Here is a 6,318-nt window from a genome sequence, read left to right on the forward strand (position 1 = left end):
ATTCATGATACTGTAAACCAACTTATTTTCACGGATACTTTATTTAGCGTTTAGCCATTTCTAGCCCACTTCGCAGCGTTTTAATTTCGCGATTTTCTAATTCACTTGACGTAGTTAACTAAGGAAAGATCCAAGTTTTACATATTCGCGACGATTTATATTCGCGTTATTTTTATATTCGCGTTATTTTTCTATTCGCGAAAGTTGTGAAAATTAGTTGGTTTACAGTAGCTTAGATAATTTTACAGTTTATTTTAAGAAACAAAACTCAATAATCACTTTTTAAGCACACCAGCCCTGGCATTTTGACCATACTTTTGCTCTGTTGTTGTTATGTGTTCTTTTTCTTTTTACATTTCCATCTTCTCTGAAACCACTTATTTAATTTTATTCAAACTTTGCAGGAATTATCAAAATTTTTCAGGAATGATTCCTGATGTATCAAAGGTCTTTCTTTACAAACCGTCCTCATTTAGTTTTGATAAGCTAAAGGAGCAAATCTTTGATTCTGTTGCAAATTTTCCTAACATTTTCCTCTGAAACTATGAAGCAAAATACTTTGAATCTTACAGGGATATATTATTGAAGACCCTCTACAAATGTTTACACAAGTTAAATTTGTGTGATCTTTTGACAAAGCTGTGGCATTAAAATAAAGCTTACATAAATAGCTTTGATGATGATGGATCAGTGTTTAATATCCAGTGACAAATTTAACATATATATCAGGACGAGAACATGTCTTGGTACTGCACCAACATGCTGAGCTGGATTTTTTGGGGTCACTGCTTTCCTTGGGAGTTTGAGTAGTCCAAGTCTGAAGAAGATTGATAACGCTTTTAAGCCTGTATCAAATTGACAAGGTGTGGCCTAGAACATTAACCTGTGCTTATTCAAAAGGCCTTTTACAATACCAATTGGCCAAAGTGTTTCAATTTGCACTTTGTATTCATCTTTTCAAACTGATCAACAGGAATATTTTAAGTCCATAGTAAGAAGCATGTATTATAGAAGATCATAGTCACAAGGCAAATACTGTGTCTGGACCTGCTTCTCAAGTTTTAAGATTTGCATTAATCGTCAGATGCAACCAGTCAAAATGCATGAATATGGTAGTTAAGATAATGTCAAAAATTATTGTGAGGTTTTTATTAATGGGACTGGGTGAGTATTGCAATAATAAGAACTTGCATTCTGACAAATGATAAATATATCTGTATGCAGATTTTCCGTAAATGGCAATAATCAATCTCTCATTTTTGTCCATTCTTTAAAAATCAGAGTTATAAATGCATAAATAAGTATATATGTCTCTGGTAGGGGTAAAAAAGTGGGATCTGGGAAAACAGGCAAAAAAGTGGAAAATTGGAAAAAACTAAGTTACTTTAAAGCAGGATTTGGGAGATGAGCACCCCCTCTTTTATCACACTTAGCACTATGCTAGTAATGAAATAAATTGCACACAACATTCAGTTATCTATACTTGCTATCAAAAGTAAGGTGGCAAGTTGATAATCAGGGAAAGGTTGATCATCTGTTAACTTTTGAAAATCGGGGGTTAGCGCGAACGCAGTCCCCCACACTGAAAAATTGCGTACCCGAGATGCCCACATTTGGGGCATTCGCAAGCTTCAGCCTATCCGAAGTGCAATGGAAAGGCCTCGACCTGGGGAGACCGCCTTTTTGATCACGGTGCTCCCTGTACCAGGTAAGTATGCTATGATTGAAAAATTGTAACTTCTTGAATCATAAAATTGTTACAATATACAAGGTGTTAGATGAAAATTGAAAAACTGCAATAATAATTCAGTGACTAATAAATCAAAATATATAGAAAGAGACTTACATTTTTTATAATTTTTAAGATTTAATGACAATTTATTTTTTTAAATTACTAATTGTTAATGCTGTTATATTGATTTTAGCCAGAAAATGTAGACGAGATAAGGAACGACAACTCCACAGTTAAACTATTTGTTGATCTTATGACGGATTTAACAATTTAACAACGGCTGATAATTTGATAAATGATATGCCATTAATGTGGAATAAAGATATAATATACTCAATATCGAAGTTGGAACATTTTCATTTCATACTTTTTGTCTGCAAATTTTTTTATGATTAATATGCGAGGTTCAAGCACTACATTATCAAATGGAAAGTCCTCAGTTCCATATGGCAGTATAATATTAATAGAGACATATATAATACAAATGTATTATATGTCTCTGATATAATAAAACGATTTGAGTTTTATCTACATTGATAACCCATAAATATATAAGTGCTACGAAGACCATTCCTGTGGAAAACAATAAATAACTGACTAATGAAGGAGTCATTGAGGAGAAAACTCAGAGAAGACTCTTCCATTTTGACAAATGGTTTCTTTAGAAAAGCTGAGACTACTATAACACATGTGTTATAGTAGTCTCAGAGAAAAGGCAGAGACATATAGGTATGTATATATCGCTGGAAAAGGTGTGCAATACAAGAACCTGATTACTGCTCCTTTCAAAATTTAAGGGTGCTCCCTTGCTGGACGAATTTGTCGTGTAAAATGACATTTAATTTAAAAAAAGTGTACGGCAGTTTGAAAATTATTTTTCCGAAAAGCCTTTAATAATTCCTGTATTCGATTTTTTTATCAGAAGCTGAAAGCGATTTGAAGACCAATTGAACCACACGTTTTGTTTAAAGGCTATCATATGCATGAATCGTGTGACCTCGATTTATTAACTTCACAGGCAATTGCAAATTAACCTAGCTAGCTTTCAAATCTATAGAACCAGTTTCTTCTTTTAAGTTTTCCAGTCTTCCATCTGAATAAAGATGATCCATAACTGGTGCATGCGTGGCCTATTTATTTACAAGACGTTAATATAAAGTTATTTACAAAAAGACACGGTGCAAAGAACAGGCGAAGTGATTAAAACTATGTACGGGAGATGAAGCTATTTAGATGAGTGGAGTGAACAGCATATGTGAGCTGCTCTCTGAAAGTGTCGACTGTCTGTGAATGAACAACTGTAGTTGGTAGAAGATTCCATTACGTTATTGTGTATGGGAAAAATGAAAATCTGTACGAGTCTTTAAATGTATAGATGTGTCTGAAAGTGTGTGAATGATGTATTCTGGTTCTCGAGTCTGATAGAATGAGAATTGTGCTAGATGGTATAGCACCAAGATGATGTGTGATCTTGTACATCATAACCAGGCGTGCACGTAATCTGCGTTGTTAATTGTGGCTAGTTGAGTGTGTTTCGCATGTTTGATACACTGCTAGCGTTATGATACCTGTTGCAGGCATACCGAGCAGCTCTCCTTTATACCATCTCTATCTTCGAGATAGATTCTGAGGTGTGGGGGTCCCAAACCGAGCAGGAGTACTCGAGTTTGGGACGGACAAGTGCTGGTATGCCTGGCTCTTAATGTTTTGGTTAGATGTTTTCAGGTTTCTCCTAAGAAAGCCAAGTGTTCTATATGCTTTGGAGATATTGTCATCTATATGTTTGTCCCACTTTGAGGTTTGACTGTAGTGTGATGCCTAGGTATTTAGATGTAACAGTTTCTAAAAAAATATTGTGAAGGGTGTAGTTATGTTGTAAAGGTTGACGTTTAGTTGTGACAGAGAGAACAGTACACTTATCTGGGTGGAAGGCAATCAGCCATTCCACTTCCCATTTCGCTGATGCATCAAGATCAGCTTGCAGTTTGAGGCAGTCACCCTGGGATTTCACTGGCATGTATATATCATACTGTCATCTGCAAAAATCTTAGTTTGCTATGAGTAAGGTAGTCAGGAAAGTCGTTTATATAGGCCAAGAATATGACTGGACCTAAGACAGTATCTTGTGGAACCCCAGAGGTGACAGGGACTGTGCTTGATGATCTTCCCTCCAGGACAACTATCTGAGTACGATTGGAGAGAAATGCAGAGATCCAGTTTAATGTGTTTCCATTGATACCAAAATGATTTAATTTGTAGAGTAAGTGACGATGTGAAACTTTATCAAAGGCTTTTGCAAAGTCCATTATTATAAGATCTGTTTGTGTATTTGAATTGTTTGTGGATTGGAGTTCTTGGATAAAGGAGAGAAGTTGTGTTTCGCAAGATCGAGAGTGCCGAAAGCCATGTTGGAGGTCGTACAAGATGTTATTTGATTCAAGATGGTTCATAATGTGTGAGGTGACTATGTGCTCCATTAACCTGCAGCAAATGCAAGTTAATGAAATTGGCCTATAGTTGACAGGTTTATGTTTGTCTCCTTTTTTTATATGCAGGTGAAACTCTAGCATGTTTCCAGTCGTCAGGTGTGATTCCAGTGTTATAAGGTTTTTGAAATATTTTGCAAAGAATTGGTGCTATTTGTGTCTGCATTTCTTAGGATGTGTGCTGATGCCCTTGTTTTGTATTGGATCATTTGTTACTGGGGTAAATACAGATTGAAATTGTTCATTTAAAAGATTTGCTTTCTCTGTAGTGTCTGTGATGATGTTGACGTCTTTCTTTAGTGCAGAGATGCCAGACTTGTCAGCTCTTATTGACTTAATATATTAGAAAAGCTTTTTTGGTTTACTCTGGTTTTGTGTTGGAATATCTGGTTCATTGATGGGAAGATCGCAGATTAGTTTGTCAATATATTCCCAGTAGGCTTTCATTTGTTCTTTTTGTACCTGAGCTTTCATCTTTTTATATTTCTCAGTGTATTTGCTGTTTTTCGCTTTTTGTAGTTTGTTTATCTTGTTTATTTGACGTCGTAATTTGTCAGAGATCCACGGTAATCGGTGATTGTTTCGTAGGATCTTGGATGGAATATTTCTTTCGACAGAGTTGATGAGTTTAGATTTAAAGACTTCCCATAGCTCGTTTGTGTCTAAGAGAATCGTAGGTGTCAATGATTGTTTTATGGATGATACCTATGTCAGTTTTAATGTCCTCCCAGTTGGCTTTGTTGTACTTGTACTTGTACACTTTGTGTGGAGATTCTCTTATTCTCTTGAGCCAGATGTCCGTTTCAGCGTAGACAATGTCATGAAAGCTCAAATTTTTACTTTCAATAAACCAAATTGATTTTTTGAACAAATTCGATTTGACACTAGAGGTATTGTCACACAGTTCCCTGACAGACAAAAAGAAACAGAAATTGAACAGGCACAATGACAGAGATGTATGAACAATATCGATCTAAACATTTAGTTAAATGATTTCAGGGTTAGTAAGTTGTCCTATTTTGCGATTGTGAATACAACATTGTTTTGCAGGGGCGGATCCAGCCATTTTTAAAAGGTGGTTCCAACCCAGGATAAAGGGGGGGGGGATCCAACCATATGTTCCTATTCAAAAGCATTGATCGTAAAAAAGGGGCGTTCCAACCCATCCCCTTTTGGATCTGCCACTGTTTTGTATATGCAAATAAGCTGTAGCGACAACTTTTTCGCAGAGTCTTCCGTATCAACGAAATATGAATATAAATATGACAAAATGTAAATAAGCTGTTTAATAGTAATACAGCATGATGGCCATCAACGTTTCAGGTCATACATCAAAATAAAGTTGAACGCATCTACAAAAAAATAAAATTTAAACGTTCTGAGTTCCTTATTCAATCGTTAATTACAACAAAATCCAATGTTCTATCGTTATTCAAATTTTAAGCTAATTATAAATGAAATTATTACCTCTTTGGGCCATTTATATTGCAACGTTTTGTTCGCACATCATTCGTTTCTGAAAGGAAAGAAACGATAGAGATTTCAAAATGCTATGTTATCCGTAACTTTCTCCTACTCTTAAGAAATAAATTTCAACAAATTTGAACAGTATCTACTAAGGAAATATAGTTGTGCACTTGATATTTAGATTTTTGATAGGTTACAGAGGGTGGTAAAAGGTTATTTTCGTGCAATGTGGTCGCGGTTTTTTATTTCAAGTTTAATGCGTTTTTACATTTTTATTTGACGTTCAGTCGTGCAAGACAGGTGACTCGTTCAACGAGTTTTGCTTATTTTATTTTTCGTGCATCATGATTTTCAAATGCTTATTTTGCTAAAACACGCATTTTTTTCAAATAAAATTCAAACACCTGGCAGGGATCGTCAAGAAAAAATGGATTCAATTTTGTTTTTTGATAAAGCGTTGTTTGCAAAGGCATTTGATGCTGTTCCTTCTCGATTTTGGAGCTTCCAAGATATGTGTACTGGCTTCCAGTCTTGGTAAGCTATTCTATATAATCGGCCATCTATAATGACTCAATTACCAAACCAGTTATATACTTTTTTAAAAGCCGTAAACCATTTATAGCATAAGCGAGT

At 35.2% G+C, this 6,318-nt stretch overlaps 1 non-coding gene across 1 annotated transcript; it reads right to left on the minus strand.

Moving 5' to 3' along the window:
• Positions 1-1,552: 1,552 nt before the first annotated feature.
• On the minus strand, positions 1,553-1,716 carry LOC127716731 (U1 spliceosomal RNA). The gene has a single exon (XR_007989106.1). It is a non-coding gene; the product is annotated as a U1 spliceosomal RNA (small nuclear RNA).
• Positions 1,717-6,318: the final 4,602 nt, after the last annotated feature.

The sequence above is a fragment of the Mytilus californianus genome, unplaced genomic scaffold (assembly GCF_021869535.1).
Source record: "Mytilus californianus isolate M0D057914Y unplaced genomic scaffold, xbMytCali1.0.p SCAF_1, whole genome shotgun sequence".
In the NCBI taxonomy this organism is placed as follows: domain Eukaryota; kingdom Metazoa; phylum Mollusca; class Bivalvia; order Mytilida; family Mytilidae; genus Mytilus; species Mytilus californianus.